Consider the following 18,673-nt stretch of genomic DNA (forward strand, 5'->3'; position numbering starts at 1 on the left):
CAATCAGAAAATGATTCCTGCTTCTGGGGGAGATTTGAACTGTCCAGCCACAATTTGGACGTTGGAATTCTTGCAGCTCTGTCTGTGGAAAATTCCATGGTCTTTGTGTAAAACGTCTTGTGCCATCCCAGATTTTGTAAGACACGTGAGGCCGCTGTGGTTTGTGCAAAATGTCTTGGGACATATAACGAACTCCTGCTGGTTTAGCTCTGATCAGCAACTTACTTCTGCAGGCCACTTCCCACAGGCATCCCTGCAGTGTGGTGCTTGGCCAACTTGACACAATTTCATGTCAAACCCTCAATTTCAACAATAATAGTCTAAATTACAGGCACAAATTGTGCCTACTGGTGCTAAGCACCTCACAGGGTTCATCTCATTCACATGATTCAGGTAGGAGAGAAGAAGACGTGATTGGGCTTCACGCTCTGCCTAGGAAAATGTAAGAAAAATTGAAAAGATTCTATGATAGATAGGATATCAAAAGTACGGGGCTGCTTGCACCTCTGTGCTCTCACTGGTCTCTGAATATCCCCCTCAGGCATTAGGCCTCGGGCACTATCCTGTCCTACAATGGAAATTTACACGTCTCCCACTCTCAGGATATGTCTACCCTGCAGTAGGAGATCTGATTGCAGCACAGGTACACACACCTGAACCAGCTTTGTTTTAGCAACTTGAAGTACCAATAGAAGTGATGCTATGGAAGCCGAAGCTTGCAACTCAGATATGTATCCAGGGCCCTGGATAGACTTTTGCAGCCCATGCTGCTGTCCAAGCTGCCGTGGCTTCACTGCTATTATTATAGTTTATCAAGCTAGCTCGGTACATCGAAATGGGCTGCAGACACACCTCTGAATGTCATGCAGACATACCTTGTGACCAGGGTTTATGTACAACACCCCGTCTACAACAACCACTTATTACCATGCAGGTCTGGCTCACTAGTGCCACTTGCCTTTGGGAGCTTGTCACAAGAGCTATACAGTGGGAAACAACCTTCTAAGAACAAGTGGTAGCGGGGTAGCGGCGACAGGGCTCCCGCAGTGACTTGAAGGGCCCGGAGCTCTGCGGCGGCCAGAGCCTTGGGCCCTTTGATTCACCCCTGAGCCCCGGGGCTCCGAGCCACCATTGCAACTGGTAGCTCCGGGGTGATTAAAAGGCTCTGGGGCTCCCAGCCACAGCCGGAGCCCCAGGGCCTTTAAATCTTGAAAGGCCCCGCCTCCTCTGGTTGAGGCCACACCTCTTCCGGTTGAGGCCACGCCCTGCTCATGATTAGGGGTATGGGTAAGTTCTTTAAGTTACTTTCACTCCTAGCTGAGGGACTGTTTAATTGTGATATAAATGTTCAGGCTTTTCTGGAGCCCAGGCTCTAAGTCCCTTCAATGTGGGAGGGTCCCACAGCTCCGGCTGCAGCCCAAGCCTGGAAGTCTACACCCCAATTAAACAGCTCCTTAGCCTGACTCCCCAGTCTGTTGACACAAGCCAGCACTGGTGTCTAATTGCAGTGCAGACATACCTTAGATGTAACAGCCCACAGCAATATCTTTAGTACCACCCCAAACCAGTGCCTGGCACAGGGACAATATAGACTAGTTATGGCAGCTGTATCCCCCTCATGCTTTGGGAGACTTCTTCCCCAGCCCTTTGTGGTGTGGTATCTCCCATAGAATGCCGGAGCAGCACACTGGGGCAGGCTTTGGGGCTGGAAACCACCAGCTGTCCACCCTTGTTTTTATTTTGGCATAGGATAATCCACCAGGGAAAACAAAAGTAAAATCTCTAGGGTAGATGCTAGGGTGTTTGTCTCCCCTATAGCTGTGAGTATGAGATATCAAAACAATAATTAGAAATTAAAAAATAAAATAGAAAACAAATGGAAATGGGGAAGTAGATAGTAATCACTATCAATTAGAAATAATGAAGAGCACAAATATGCTCAAGGAAGCTAAGGCCATCTGGGAACACTCCATGTCCGGCAGGGCCAAAGATGACAATGACTAGAATTTTTTATTTTTTTTTTAGTGTTTCAGCAACAAAAGAGATTCTAACAATGGTACAGGTCCATTTCTCTCTGGAGATGGAAAAATAATTTAGAATGATGCAGAAAAAGGAAGGAGTGTTCAATAAATATTTCTTTTCTAGAAACAAGAAGGATGATGCCTGCATATCACATGGGGATGAGGTAGTACATTAGTAGCTAAGGAACATGTTAAAAGAAGGAGAGATGCAAACAGAGGCTAAGGACACCATTCCTACCCATGCTGGCTAATAGCCATTGATGGACCTATCCTCCTTGAATTTCTCTACTTCTTTTATGATTGTTATGGTCTTGGCCTTCACAACATCCTCTGGCAAGGAGTTCCACAGGTTGACTGTGCATTGTGTGAAGAAATACATCCTTTTATTTGTTTTAAACCTGCTGCCTATTAATTTCATTTGGTGACCCCTAGTTCTTGTGTTATGAGAAGTAGTAAACAACACTTCCTCATCTACTTTCTCTATACAAGTCATGATTTTATGGCTGTGGATGTGCAGTGCCTGTCAGAGGCTTAGAGCTTGACCTCAGCATTCTAGTGTGACAGACAGCCCAGGTTGGTGCATTTGGAGGGTTCAGCGGTCCCACAGCCCAGGTTGCACCCAGGGACTCCGTCATAGCGGGTATGTTTAGCTGAGCTGGAAATGACACTTCAACCTCCAGTGTAGACACACCCTTAGAAGCTCTGTCCAGCTGGTGAAGGGAGAGGGCTCTATCTACATTTCTAAAGTCTGTCACTGGCACACCTGTCTCTCAGCCACTAGATGACAGAGACAACAGAAAGATGCTCCTACTAACTGAACATCAGCCTTAAAGTAGGAACCTACTGTCTCACAGTGCATCCTGCTGGAGTTTTGTGACATATAATGAAGATAATCATGGAGAGACAACAGCCTCTGAGTAAGGCTGTGATCGATTTTCAAATGCTGATCTTCCGCATCAAAAGGATTAAAAATAATCCACCTGAAATTTTGGATGCACGGTCCAATAGCTGAGGTTAATTTCCGGGAACTTTTGTTGTGGGATCAGTTACGGCTGTTGGGAGATCATGTGACTAAATGAAATGGTAGAAAACTTTTTCTTTTGAAAAATTGTTCTGTCTTTTATGAACAATCATGAGCTTGATTCTCAGCTCACTTACTCCAGTTTACACTAGTAGAACTATGATGACTTCAATAGAGTTACTCCTGGTTTACAGAAGTCAGTGTAACGCAGTCAGGGCTTAGAATCACCTTGGCCTGATTTTTTTCTTTTTCTCATTGTGGACAATGATGATTTAGAGCAGAAGAAAGGTCTAGGTGAATGGAGCACCATGGTGAGGGTTATAGACCGTACAATCAAGCTGTGAATGAATCCATCTCCTCTGACACCGCAAACTGGTAGGTTATGTAATAACAGTATGAAATAAAGATCTACTCAAAAGAGCTAACTGAAAAACATGCAGAGATGTGTAGTGAAGTGATAATAACCCATTACACTAATTGAATTTTTTTCCCCCATGTTAAGTTCTCCGCACACCTTCTGTGGGTCATCTCGATTATCACTTCAAAGTTTTTTCTTCTGCTGCTACTGACAGCTCATCTAAATTGATTGGCCTCTTACAGTTGGTATGGGTACTTCCACCTTTTCATGTTCTCTGTATGTATAAATATCTTCTGTCTGTGTGTTCCATTCTATGCATCTGAAGAAGTGGGCTGTAGCTCACGAAAGCTTATGCTGAAATAAATATGTTAGTCTCTAAGGTGCCGAAAGTACTCCTGTTCTTTTTGCGGATACAGACTAACATGGCTGCTACTTTGAAACCATTTGAAACAATGTCATCACTGATGTCACCCAGATTTTGAAAATTACCTGCCCTGGTTTGCAAAAGGGGGGAAATAAAGGCCTAAGAGCTGACCAGCTATAAGGATTCATCAACTCTTAAATGGGAGGAGCATAATAAATATTTCTGTTCATGCCGGAGTGTTGCCCTTTTGGAATGTTGAACTTACCTTCGACAGCGAACGCCACTTGGAGAGCACCTGCCAAGGTATTTAGTATTGCAGGGACATTGCCTCGGGAAACAGTAACCCACAATTTGACATTTACTCCTTCGGATAATCCCAGCCTGGGAGAATCCTGCAAGGCAAAAGAGTCTTAATCATCATTCTGCAAAGCAAGGTAAATAAAGGCTGGATTCCAGGATGCCAGGCATTTCCCATTCACTGAGATCTGGCCAAATCAGCCCAGTTATCTTCCAGTGCAGAAGTTTATCACAGTGTTAGTACTATTTCAATGGTTTTTGTTCAGCGCACTTTCAACGGCAGCTTCTGAGAACATGATAGAGCGATTTAATTAAACAGGGACACTGACCCTTCAGCTGCAGAGTTTAGAACCATAGCTCTGAGTACAGGCATTCTTCACTGCCAGAATCCTTTAAGGGACAGAAAGCAAGTGGCTGCCTGCACTGCTAACTTCCCCTTGTCACTGCAGGGTGGTTTTAATTCCCTCTGGCTCAAGCAGTGACATGCCAGGTAGCATCATCAATGAAATTTGGCTATGTAGGGTTGAACTGGCTCAGCGCTGGGTTGGATGACTACAACTTTTTGAAAGAGACGGGCTTGCAAAAGTCCCTTCTGGTTTGAACACCTGCCCGTCTGTGAGACTCAACGCAGGTTTTCTTCTGAAGATTCAGTCGAGAATAGTTTCCTCATGACCAACTGCCAGTTTTTGGTGATACAGGAGGGGCCTGGTATGTTGAAAACGCAGCTCAAATGTGCACAGCTAAATCTTTTAGAATATTTTGTTTAGAACATTTGTTGTGTTTTCACAAAACTGTCTAGGACCAACAGATAGAAACTGAAACCAACATGATTCGTTGTCATGTCTGCCAACACTGTCCCACCCCCAGATGATATCATTTATTGAAACAAAGCCAAGCACGCTGTGGCAGGTTTTGATACATGGTGGGGCTAAGACTCTGAGAGGAGGGGCTCTTCCCAGCTGTGTAACTTCTCAGTGGGACATGAGGGCTGAATTTATAAGTGAATTTGTGAAAGGCACAACATTATTAACACTAGTCAGCAGCAGACATTACATTTTAAATCATGGTCTCCAGATGCACCTTCTGCCAAACTCAAGGGTGTATTGAAAGGGATTGGTTGACTTCATTTGGTCAGCATCCCATCCAGATGTTCAGTTCTGTGATTGCCCGTTATAAGAAGAGTATGTGCTATGCAGATAGAATGGGGAGTGGTTTAAGCAGCAAACCTCAGCAAGATCTGAGGAGAACAAACAGGGGATGTGGATTTTATTTTTTTTGGCCTGGTCATAATTCAGTCAAATCTCAATGGTTTTTCCTAGGGCCAGCCACTGGAACTCATAAGAAAAAGTTAGAATAATTTTTCTAATGAAAAGCATTAGACAGCCCTAGTACAAGCTCCCAGAAATCCCTCTGTATCATCCCTCATTTGCATTTACATCTTACCTGGGGCATCCAGGAGCACCAAGAAGATAACAGCAAAGAGCAGGTAAAGGATCTTCATGGCTAAAGGTCAGCCGGGAACTCAGTATCACTGGAGAGAGGAGACACCAATATAGAGAGGAGACAGAGGACACTAGGAAACTGGGAATTGTGACATGCTGAGCTGTAGAAATATTGCCTTAATCCAAATGGCATTTTTAACATATGTCCTAAAATCTCTTGAGAATAATGATTATTATCAACACAGCCCCAGAGCTGTTCTAGAAGGATTTCAGAGAAATATAATTGTGTGAGGCAAGATATCTTTTAAAAATGGATGTTTTGTAAATAATTTTATTTAACCAGTTACTTACATTCGATTTCCCATGGAAATCGCCTTTTCCTACGCCAAAGTACAGACTCGAGAATTATTGCACATGTGTTTTATTACCCAAAGTAGAATGAAAGCAATTAAGAAATTATAGAAAGCAAAAGAAAGGTGGTTGGATGTTCATGTTTATGAAATTTCTAAGAATTAATTCATCATGTTGTGTTACAACTTAACAAAAAATTAATAAATCACATCAATTTATTTAAAGTCTAATTGCAGTCTTATTACCTAGGAAAACCTTATCCTGATTCTTTATTACACTGGGGAAGGGACTTTGCTACCAACATTGAAGTAGGAATGTTTAAATGCAGATTCTTGTTCATTTCTGATCAGTCTGTTCACCAATGGAATTATAGGACTGCCTGTGTCACTGCAACCAAAGAACTCTATGGTTAGAATTTAGAAACTCAGGCAAGTTACGTAAGTACTAAGACAGGCAATTAAATTAGTTCTCACACCTTAAACCACAGACATATAATACATTTTTTTTACCTACACTTGTTCTCTGCCCTTTTACAATAATAGGAACAATACTGCCACCTAGCTGCGGTGATGCATTTGTGGTATAAAGAGGCCTTTTCAAAGCACATGCCTCAATAGACACAAAGTTTTCCAGGCCATATTCCTTAATTTCAGCATAAAAGACTGCTGGTTGGTGTTGCGACCCCATGCGCCAGGTCGCAATGTCACTCACTGATGGGGTCGCAAATGTACAGTCATGACAGATGGCCATAGTTGAATGGGTGGCCTTGTTACCAGGAACACGGGGGTTGCCACACCACTCACTCTAATTTTGCTCGGCTACCCTCAGTGCCACTCAAATTTGTCCCAGACGCCTCTCCATCATGATGGGGAAGGGCAGCCAGGCCAAATTTGAGGGAGTGGCAATGCCCCACCGTATGATTACTGAATTGCTAGAAGATGCAACAGTGCCCCCTAGAAAGTTTAACATGCCCCATCCCCTGGCTAAGTTCCTCTCATTGAAACCATTCCAGTCTCTCTGAAATTGTACCAGTAACCTTCAGTCTGAGGCCACTTTCAAAGAAAACAAAATATTCAAATAGTGGAAACAATGTTTCATTTACCAGAAATCAACCTCTTCTTGTCAAAGTGTAGAATGGGGAATTATTGAACATTTCTATATTTTATTTGCCATGACGGCTGTTATAGCTTTTAAGAAATTGCACAAAGAAGAAGAAAGGTGGTTAGACCAGGGGTAGGCAACCTATGGCACACGTGCCAAAGGCGGCACGCGAGCTGATTTTCAGTGGCACTCACACTGCCCAAGTTCTGGCCAACAGTCCGGGGGGCTCTGCATTTTAATTTAATTTTAAATGAAGCTTCTTAAATATTTTAAAAACCTTATTTACTTTACATACAACAATAGTTTAGTTATATATTATAGACTTATAGAAAGAGACCGTCTCAAAACGTTAAAATGTATTACTGGCACGCGAAACCTTAAATTAGGGTGAATAAATGAAGACTCGGCACACCACTTCTGAACGGTTGCCGATCCCTGGGTTAGACACTAATCTTTATGATATTTCCCGGCACTCATACCAATAGACGAGGAAGCCAGTCCCACTGCTCCCTATTTGTACCAGCTCTTGCGGAGCAGGGCTGACAGTGCTTGGAAGAGGCTCCTGTCTGATGCAGATACAACCCCTCTTCCTGCAATTCTCCTTCTTTCCTACCCCTTTTCTCCCCTCCGACCTCCTCTCGGCCTCCCTTTGTTCCACTCCCTCCTGCCCTGCTATCTTTCCCTGTACGCCTCTTGTATCTCCCCCATCCTTTCTCTCCCTGAATCCTTTTCCTTTCAGTCTTCACCTTAACCCCTTCATCTGTTTTTGTGTGTGCGTATCTGTTATCTCTCTCCCCACCTTTTCTCGCCTCTGCTTCCTTCTCCCTCATTTCCCCCCACCCCTTCTCACTGTCTTCATCTCTAATTCTGGAATCCTCCCAAATTGTAGTTCTCACAAACTTAAGGTTAGTACATCAATGGGTGATTAACTAACACAGGATTGCAGCAGGGACACACTGTGCATTTAGATAACTAGGATTAAAAGGAAGTTGGATAACTGGAATTAAATCATGTCAAACTGGCATGAAGGTGTGTTCCCCAGCTCAGCCTCACAGAATTTCAAGTGCTCTCTTGAGATAACTAGAAAGTTCATTCAGGTAGTTCACTGACTCAAAGGATTGTGACACCTGTGTCCTTCTTCTCTTTCTGGATCCCCAGCCATTTCCGTAGACAGGAATTTAAAGGAAGAATTAACAGGGTGATTATCAGAGAAGTGACCATAGTAGTTACCAGACAGGGGGCATTCTCAGTAGTCAGATGATGACAGTCCTGGTCGCTGTCTCTCTCATCCAAGTACTTTAGCTTCAGAGAGTGACACTTTGACAAAATCAGCCTGTTTTATACAGTTTCTGAAGGCTTGGTTTCTTTTTGGTAAGGCTGCTGTGAGCCAATCAGAAAGTGACCCCATGTTCTAGGAGAGATTTGAAATGTCCAACCACAATTTGGACGTTGGAATTCTTGCAACTCTGTCTCTGGAAAATTCCATGGTCTTTGTGCAAAATATCGTGTGCAATCCCAGATTGTGTAAGACACATTAGGCCACAGAGTTTGTCTAAAACATCTTGGGACATATAACGAACACCTGCTGGTTTAACTCTAATCAGCAATACACTTCTGCAACCACTTCCCTGGGGGCCCCGCAGTATGGTGCTTGGCCAACTTAACATGACTCTCAGTCTTAACAATATTAGTCAAAAGTACAGACACAAAATTGTTGATGTGCCAAGCCTGGTGAAGTCAATGGTGCCTGCTGGTGCTAATAGGATGACCAGACAGCAAGTGTGAAAAATCGGGACAGGGGGTGGGGGGTAATAGGAGCCTATATAAGGAAAAGACCCCAAAATCGGGACTGTCCCTATAAAATAGGGACATCTGGTCACCCTAGGTGCTAAGCACCTCTTAGGGTTCATCTCATCCATATGATTCAGGTAGAAGAGAAGGAGAAGTGGTTGGGCTTACACTCTGCCTAGGAAAATGTAAGAAAAGTTTGAAAGGTTCTAGGATGAATGTCAAGATTAGAGGGCTGCTTGCTCCTCTGTCCCCTGGCTGGTCTCTGAGTGTCCACCAGAGGCATTAGGCCTTGGGCACTGACCTGTCTTGGGGTGGAATTTCACAAGTCTCCCCTCTCAGGATATGTCTACCCTACAATCAGAAGTGTGACTGCAGCACACGGACACACACCGGAACTAGCTTTGATCTAGCCAGCTGAGGTACTGTCAGGGTTCCCTCCCCACTCTGAACTCTGGGGTACAGATGTGGGGACCCGCATGAAAGACCCCCTAAGCTTATTTCTACCAGCTTAGGTTAAAAACTTCCCCAAGGCACAAATTTTTGATGCATGGTGCAATGGCTCAAGTGAGTTTCAGGGAACCTTTGGAGTAGTAGTAGATATGGCCAATTGGATATCTTGTGACCAGCTGAAATAACTGAAACCTTTTTCTTTTGTTCTCATTGTTTTATGAACAATCTTGTGCTTGAGTTTGATCTCACTTACACCAGTTTACATGAGCATAGCTACAATGACTTCAGTAGAGTTACTCCTGATTTACAGTAAAAGGAAGGAGAATTAGGGCTCAGAGCCTAAAAGGAGCTTGGCCTGATTTCCTCTGTTCTCTTCATTTTTGACTGTGAGGTTTCAGAGCAGAGGTTAGGGCTGGTGAATGGAGCACCGTGGTGAGAATTACACACTGTACAGTCAAGCTGGAAATGAACCCAGCTCCTCTGATACCACAAACTGAAAGGATTTGTAACAATGGTAAGAAATAAAGATCTACCCATAGGAACTCAATGGAACCTACAGAGATGTGTGGGCCATTGTTTATAAACACCCGTGTGTGCTATTAACATGTGATAGGGAATGTTTAGGGTATTTTATTGTATTTTTCATTGTAAAAATGTAAACCTAAAGGATTTCTAAAGGAGAATGATAGAAGCAGCTCCCTTGCCTCCCATCCACATACACATACACACACACTTCGGCATGATGATCTCACACCAACTTGCTTTTATTAAAAGAAGAGTAACACATCTTATATGGGTGATGCAAAGGCTCCCTTCTGGAATTTCTCCGGCTCACAAGGTTTTTTCTCGATGAACTGGACAGCACTTCAATGTTCTATTGAGGCAGGATCTGATGATTTTAGAAGCAAGTGGCTATCTTCCCGATTCCCAGAGACAATCAGTCAAACTATTGCCTGTACATAGAAAACAGAATCAGATTCTTTGATGTCTTCCTATAGAACAAGAATAATACAATGTTTTATTTCAAATCAAATGGCATGGGAGGAATTGCCCATTCACTGAAAGTTGAGTGAACAGCTTCTTGGTTAACTCCACCACAGGGAATCCATTGTCCACACAGCAACATTCTGTTAGAGTTTGAAAATGGATAGTTATAGGTATATAAATGGGTGAATTGGCTGCCTACAAAGATTATACTCTAGAAAAGAATGACTCACATCCATGTACAGTTGTTCTATCAAACACACCTTGTCCACAGCTGAAGCTAAAATGGGACATCATTATTTAGGTGATAGATAACTAACTCTGAAAGAACACAGGGAAACTTTAATGCTCTGTTCTGGTAGCAGTTCAATGCTAATAGCCCTGCCTCCTGAGAGCAGGGATCTCTGGGCATGCTCAGTGAATTGGCCAGCAGATCAGCAATGCAGTTGGTAGCATGCTAGATCCTGGCTCCCACTGTGGAAGCCCAAGGACCTCCCAGCATCACATCTCTTCTTCCCAATCACCTTCTCCGGTGTTTTAGTGGGTGGGAAAGTCTCTTATCCTCCCGACTCTTTCTCTAGAACCTGTTCCTGCTGCAACTTTAATTTGACAAGCTGAACAGCCTTTATAATTTATGGCACATACAGTTGGAAACAAACAGAATAGGAATAGAAAGGGCTGCAGATTTGCAAGGTGGCCGAATTAACTTTACAGAGCAACCTTCATGCTTAAAACATTCAAATTCTTCTGAACAATATAAACATTGAAATCCCCAAGATTCTTATAATTACCTCCCCTGGTTTGCAAAAGTGGGGAAATAAAGGACTAAGAGCTGAGCTGCTTTAAGGACAGAAGGATTCATCAGCTCTTAAATGGAAAGAGAGTAATGAACAGTTCTGCTCACACTACAGGGTCTCCCTTGAGGAATGTTGAGCTTACCTTCGACAGCAATGGCCAACTGGAATGCATTTGTCCAAGTATATAGAAGGAGTTTGACATCGCCAAAAGTTGCAGGAACCCCCCCCGGCGTTGACATCCCCCTGGAGTCACCAAGGCCTGGGAGGATCCTGAGAAAGAAAAAGTGTCGTCTTCATCATTCTGCAGAGAAGGGTAAATAAGGGCTGTGATTCCAGGATGCCAGGCATTTCCCATTCACTGAGACCAGACCAAGTCAGCCCCACTATCTCGCAGTGTAAAAGTTTATTACAGCTTTAGTACTATTTAAATGGTTGTAGTTCTCGCCAAGTTCAATGGAAGTCTCTAAGAAGAAAATGGAGTGATTTAATTAAACAGGGGCACTGACTCTCTGGCTGGAGATTTTACAACCTGAAGATTTTACAACCATAGCTCTGAGCACACGCATCCTTTGCTGCCCCATGCCTTTAAGGGACGGAAAGCAAGGGGCTGCCTGAATTACTAATTTCCCTTTGTGGATGGGCTGTGGGTTTGATTCTCTCTGGCTCTAACAGTGATGTGCCATGTGGTATCAACAATGCAATTTGGGTAAGTAGGGTTAACTGGCTCAGTGCCGGGTTGGATGACTATAACTTTCTGAAAGAGAAGGGCATGAAAACGTCCCTTCGGGGTTGAATTACTGCCTGTCTGGGAGACTGGGCTCAAATTTTCTTCACAAGATTCACTCAGGAATAGTTTCCTCCTAATTGCCAATGTTTGGTTTTACCTGATTGGCCTGTTATTTTAAAAAGGCAGCCCAAATGTGCATAGCCAAATCTTTTAGAATAGTTAGTTTAGAAGCTTTGTTGTGTTTTCACAAATCTATCTACAACCAACTGATAGAAACTAAAACCTTAAATGATGCATTGTCATGTCTGCAAACACTGTCCCACCCCCTGAGATGATATTATTTCTCATAAAAAAGCCAAGTATGGTTTTGAGACACAGTGGGGCTAAGAGACAGACGTGAGTGGCTGCCATTTTATAGATCTGGGTTCTGTTCCCAGCAGTATAACCTCTCAGTAGGAAATGAAGCCTGATTTATAATGTCAGGTTGTGAAAAGTACAGAATTATTAACACTAAGAAACAGCAGAAGTTATAATTTAAGACACGGTCTCCTGGCTCCTAGCTCTATGCACCATCTCCCAAACCCATCGGTATATAAGGGGTTGGCCAGACTTCATTTGTCAGCATTCCATCCATATGTTCAGTTCTGTGATTGCCCATTATAAGAAGAGTACATGCTGTGCAGATAGAATGTGAGGTAGTTTACACAGCAAGCATCAGCAAGATCTGAGGAAAACACCGAGTGGACGTGGATGTCGGGGACTTTTTAACCCAGACGGCAAGGTTCGTTGTCTGACCGCAGAGTGAGAGACAGGCAACACCAGCAAGGTCCAATACAAGCTCTTTATTGAAGAGTGCACACAACAATAGAGAGCGGCCCGTCTCCAGAGAGAACCAGCCACGATTACAACAACTAGTGAGATTATATAGACAGTTCCATCGCGTCATAGTTAAGCAACTTAAAACCCCCAAACCCCCCTTTACTAGTTAAAAGCTTCTAATATTCATGCATATCTATGTTCTTTGACAGTACAAACAGTTCATGATTCCTCAGCAGCTTCTTATCAGCTTTTTCGTCATGCACTAGAAAGTAGGGAGTTAAGAACAGAAACAGGGAGTGAAGACTGCAAGTCTCCATATGTCCAAACAAACTGTTCCTAGTACATTTGGTACAAGAATACGGTCCCCCCCTTTATCTCATTCTTTGAAGCCCAAGCAAGCATGTCCTCATGTTTCACAGAGAGACAGGAATGGCCCAGCAACTACAGTTAGCCTAACTTTGGCTAAGCTGGCCAAACAACCTGTTCTATACTCCATTTTCCTTGGACCTAACAGTCCCCCCTTTGTCCCTGGAGTACCTCGAAGGGACTCCTGGGACAACTAACTGCTATGAGACCGCTATGAGTGGTAAGCTTGGGAGTTGATTACTTTTGGACAGAACACATCTTGGTGCCCATCCAACATCCAATCTTTATCATAACATACAAAGCTAGCAGGCCACATATAATTACAATGGCGCTTCGGAATACATTATGGAGCCAACCACCTATATCGGGAATCCAATTGAACAAGTTACTCCACTAGGATTCAATTTGCTTTCCTCCGTGGTCTTTTGCTACCTCTATAAGGTGGTTTTCTCTTTCCCAAGTGGCATTATAAACATCTGGGACATACACACAGCATTCTTGTCCAATTAATGCACATGTTTCTCTTTGAGAGGCCAGTAAAATATCTAGAGCCAAGTGGTTCTGAAGAACCATCTGCCTTAGTTTTCTCTATGCTGTTGCCAAGTCCACCAGGGCATCGGCGTTAGTCTAATTTTCCAGATGTCTCGGTGAATTACCCAATCCCACATGCATCCTCCCCATGGACTCGGCAGGATTCGGTATGTGGGAGCCCACACTTCTCTAACTGGTCCATATGCTTGGAAGGAGCATTGAGAATGTCCGCACTTCCACCAGGAAAGTCTCCAAGTATTTCTTTATGGCCACAGATCAGATGGTACTCCTGATGTGTCTGTAAGGGCAGTGGGCCAAGCCTGAACATGCTAGATCCCACTGCAATGCCTTCCCAGCCTCAGTGATATTCAATACCATCTCTGTCAGCAACTTCTGGGTCATAGAACTAAGGACAGAGATAACATGTAACTCACCAATTCTAGCCTGTACCTGGGTTAGCTGTGCTCCACAAATAAGGCTTGTGGCCTTCTTTAGTTGCCCTAATTTCTTATTATGTTTTTGGTTCTTAAAAATATTTTAAACTGCTGCTGTACTATTGGCCTTATTTTATAGGGATCCGGTTAAGTCTCTTTTCCTTCTAGAGGAAATAACCCAAGCCCTCTGTTGTGCTAATCTAATAGCAGCCCTTTTTGCATTTAAAATCCAATTAGGGAGGGCAATACATGCTGAAGGACTCATTCAAAACACAGGGCGCAGCCTGTAGAATAAACCCCAAAATCCCATCAAAACCACATTCCTAAGCATGGGTCCCACAAGTTTCTTCTTGCCAGTGTATAATTCTTTGTTTCTTCACTAGGGTCAGTTCTTAATGTTTTTTTTTTTTTTTGTAGTCAGGAATTCCTGGACTTTGGTGGTTTCAATGGAGCGAGTGTTCCTTCTTCTCTTTTTCTGAAACAGTGTGGTTCAGCATCATACAGGGGAGAGGTTACTAGCACATCACCCTGTAATGGGTTTTGCTTTTTTTTAGAAAAAAATTCAAAGGCACAGTAGGTCTGTCAGTGGACAAGGGAGAGGTTACTAGCACTTCACCTTGTCTTTTTTTTTCTTTTCCCTGCTGTCCAGAAGGCACAGCAGAGTTAGAAGGAGGAATAGGCTGATCATCAGTCGGAGAGTCCTCCCGAGGTGGAGGGGTCTTTTTGCAGTGAGAAGCATGAGTCCAGGTAGGCAGTCCTTGGCACTTTACAGCAGTGTTGGTGGTTAACAGGACTTGGAAAGGGCCTTTCCAGCATGGTCAAAGCAGTTTTTCGTTGATGGACTTTACGTAGACTCAGTCTCCTGGTTTCAATGAATGGCAGGGCTGCTAGGGTCTTTAGGTAGCACTTCTTTACCTGTGAGAAAAACCTAACACATTTCATTAATGCCTGGCAGTGTTTTGCAGATTTTACAGCTGCTTGGGCACATTCAGGCCCCCCTTTTCTTGGCTGTCAGCCAAGTCTTAGCTGTGGGCAGTGCCCTTGGATGGGCCAGCATCTTATCTTTAGACTGAGCTTGCTAGCTATTTTTTTTTTCTAGTTAACTCGTTCTGTTCTTTTTTCTTCTTTTTTTTTTTTTTGGCTTCTTTTAACCTACAAAGGAAACTTCCACTTTTCACTCATACACCTTTTTCCAACAATGAACACATACACATTGCCATTATACAGTACATTAGTCTTATTATTCAATGTATGCCATATACACCCTTCCAGTAAAATAACTTTTATACAGAGCTTTGGAGCAACAAACCAGGACAAGCACACCCACCTTTGAGGAGTCCACTCGGTACAACCTCTTGTGTCCAATAGCTTTCCTCCCTCTCCAGCCCTCTGGCTAGAAATCTGAGGTAGCCAGAAGGATCCCATGTGCAATATGGGGAGTGGGTTAACCTTCCATGTCTTTGCTTCCAAAGACTGTTGATATGCAAATTTTAACAACATTTTTTCAATTAAAAGATCTGACCAATTAAGCTTTTTTTTTTTAACTTAAGCAAATGTATTAGACTTTAGTATATTATATTTTTTCTGATTTATTCAAACACTTTGTATTCTAAGTTGAATAAAACAAGTATCTGCTTTTTTATTTAACCCTTTTATTTAATTTTGAACTCGACTGTTTTATGAAAATATTAAACACAACAATTCTGGCCACTAGACAAACCCCACAAGACAGGACATAGAACAAAAAAATAATTCCTATTGTACCAGTAAATGCATGGTACGTTGAATGCTGTTCAGCTGGCATCCATTTTCTGTGATGATTTGAAAGACATTAATTACTTAAAATATTTCCTTTATATACACATACTCTTGTTGATTTTAGGCAAAACAGAGGAATTACCCCATATTTCCTTGTATTTGTTTTATAGGCAGCCCAGGTTTCATTAATACAGATGCTTTCTGGCTTGCTTCCAGATCCAAAGCTATCCACAGCTTAAAGATTCTTACTTTTAAAAAAAAGACACAATTAACTTTCCCAGACTTTTGATTGCCTTTTACTTCTAACTCCTGCTTTCAAACGCACAGTGATCTGAAAAAGACAACACAACCTATATTGGTAGGTTTGCATTTCTTTTACCTCTGCTACAATATACACTGCACATGTTCTGGGGAAAATGCACATCCTCTCCACGATTCAATTTCTACAACACTAGCCACATCAATTTCTACACAAGGTGTAACTGTTTCTTTTATGCTTACAAAATCTCCATGCACCCACAGCAAAGTGTCAGCTCAACCACACAGAGCCAGGGGCACTGTCCTTCTCTCTCTTTACCAGATCTTTATCTGCTATTTTGTTACCCAAAAACAAAATTTAAATCTTTTATTCTTCTGGCTTTGACTACCCTGCTGCAGCCACAACCTTTGGTCTTTATTTAAAACATTTTAAATCTTGTAGCATTAAGTCACTTTAAGGATTAAATGCTAAATACCTTAAACAACACTAGTTTCCTGTGCCTAGCAAAAGTATTCTCGGTTTTGCAACTTTAAACAATACCAATTCATCTTAAACTTATAAAATACAGATTGTACACAGCAGGAGTGTTCTTCAGCAAATTAGACTAACGTATTCATAGTTGAATAATTCTACTTAAATAACTTCTTGCCTGGATTACTTACAGAAATTCTTACTAAGTTTCACTGCTTAATTCTCTCTAGCAACTATAGAGTTAACTTCTCACTCTTGGGAGGGCTGTTCTTTTACACCCTGGGGTCTCCTGCAGCGTCTCTTTCAGAGATTCTAGTCCAGGCCGGCTGCCTGGGGCTTCTTCAGCGTCCCCAAACCACACCAGCTCCAGGGTCTCAAAGGCAGACTGTTGGATCTCACTGGACAGTTAAGCTTTGCAAATGTAAGCTCAGCACTGTAACTTGTACTGCCTTTGGTTTGCCTCTGTCTATATTTTTTTTCACAGCCAGCTGGGGCCGAAAGCAGTTTTTCTTTTGGTTTATAGTTATACCATACAAATAAATAATCCATTTGTCCCGGTCTAAGATCAACCAGGATATTCCTGAGGGAATCCATCCTGTCAACAGAAAAGGTTCCACACCTTGGCCAGTTTTTAGTCGGGGACAAATGAGTAGTAAAAGAAGGCCATTGAATTTGGCATAAGTTTTTCATTTAGATTTAGTCAAACCGGTTGTTCCAGAGATTTCCTTCCAATTTCTAAGTACCAGAGACAATGGGGCGTCCCCCGGGCACTTGCTGCCAAACTGTCCCATTTAGCCTGTAGGGACTCTAACCCCTCACTGGGGACTCTAACCCCTCTCCGGGGACTTTAACCCCTCATTGGGGACTCTAACCCCTCTCCGGGGACTTTAACCCCTCTTTGGGGACTCTAACCCCTTTATGGCGATCGCTTACCTTATTCAGGGACTCGAACCCCAAAGACCTGACCTCCCCAGGGACTCAAACCCCGAAGACCTGGATCCTACTCAACGGGTAGGTGGACATTGCTGGGTTTCTACGGGCTTCAGCTGGTTCACAGAATTCGCCTTATCGCCGATGCAGGGATCAGGTTACCGGGCAAGGCTCCTCGAAGCCAGAGGATGCGCGCTGCGTTGCTTCGGAGTCTGATCCCGCACCGGAGAGTCAGACGAGTCCCGGCGGAGTCGCCAAATCTGTCGGGGACTTTTTAACCCAGACGGCAAGGTTCGTTGTCTGACCGCAGAGTGAGAGACAGGCAACACCAGCAAGGTCCAATACAAGCTCTTTATTGAAGAGTGCACACAACAATAGAGAGCGGCCCGTCTCCAGAGAGAACCAGCCACGATTACAACAACTAGTGAGATTATATAGACAGTTCCATCGCGTCATAGTTAAGCAACTTAAAACCCCCAAACCCCCCTTTACTAGTTAAAAGCTTCTAATATTCATGCATATCTATGTTCTTTGACAGTACAAACAGTTCATGATTCCTCAGCAGCTTCTTATCAGCTTTTTCGTCATGCACTAGAAAGTAGGGAGTTAAGAACAGAAACAGGGAGTGAAGACTGCAAGTCTCCATATGTCCAAACAAACTGTTCCTAGTACATTTGGTACAAGAATACGGTCCCCCCCTTTATCTCATTCTTTGAAGCCCAAGCAAGCATGTCCTCATGTTTCACAGAGAGACAGGAATGGCCCAGCAACTACAGTTAGCCTAACTTTGGCTAAGCTGGCCAAACAACCTGTTCTATACTCCATTTTCCTTGGACCTAACATGGATTTTGTTTTGAGTGGTCATAATTCAGTCAAATCTCAATGCAGGTAAAATATTTTCATAGCTGAAGGTTGGCCAGGAACTCAGAGTCACTGGAGAGCAGAGACACCAAGACAGAGAGGAGACAGAGAACATTAGGGATTATGACATGCTGACCTGTATAAACATTGCTGTCATCTAAATGACATTTTTGATATGTGTTCTTTTAAGATGAGATGTTTTGTAAATAATTTTAATTAACCAATGTCTTACATTAGCTTTCTCATGGAAATCACTTTTTCCTTAGCCAAAGAACAGACCGGAGATTTATCACACATTATGTATTTTATTGTCCAAAATAGAATTAAAAGCAATCAAGAAATTACATAAAGTTAAAGAAAGGTGGTTGGATGCTCATGTTTATGAAATTTCTAAGAATGAATTCATCATGTGATGTTTCAATTTACCAAGAAATAATAAATCACATCAATTCATTTAGGGGTTTATCACAGTCTTATTATTTAGGAAAACTTGATCCTGACTCTATAGCTACCCTGGGGAGATGATTTTGCTACCAACAT

The 18,673-nt window shown here is 42.8% G+C and overlaps 1 long non-coding RNA gene across 1 annotated transcript; it reads right to left on the reverse strand.

Moving 5' to 3' along the window:
* Nucleotides 1-12,531: 12,531 nt before the first annotated feature.
* LOC135982158 (uncharacterized) lies at nt 12,532-18,116 on the reverse strand. The gene is made up of 2 exons (XR_010599351.1): nt 17,276-18,116; nt 12,532-14,769 (listed from the first exon to the last, which is right to left on the reverse strand). It is a non-coding gene; the product is annotated as an uncharacterized LOC135982158 (long non-coding RNA).
* Nucleotides 18,117-18,673: the final 557 nt, after the last annotated feature.

This window comes from Chrysemys picta, chromosome 3 (assembly GCF_011386835.1).
Source record: "Chrysemys picta bellii isolate R12L10 chromosome 3, ASM1138683v2, whole genome shotgun sequence".
In the NCBI taxonomy this organism is placed as follows: Eukaryota; Metazoa; Chordata; order Testudines; family Emydidae; genus Chrysemys; species Chrysemys picta.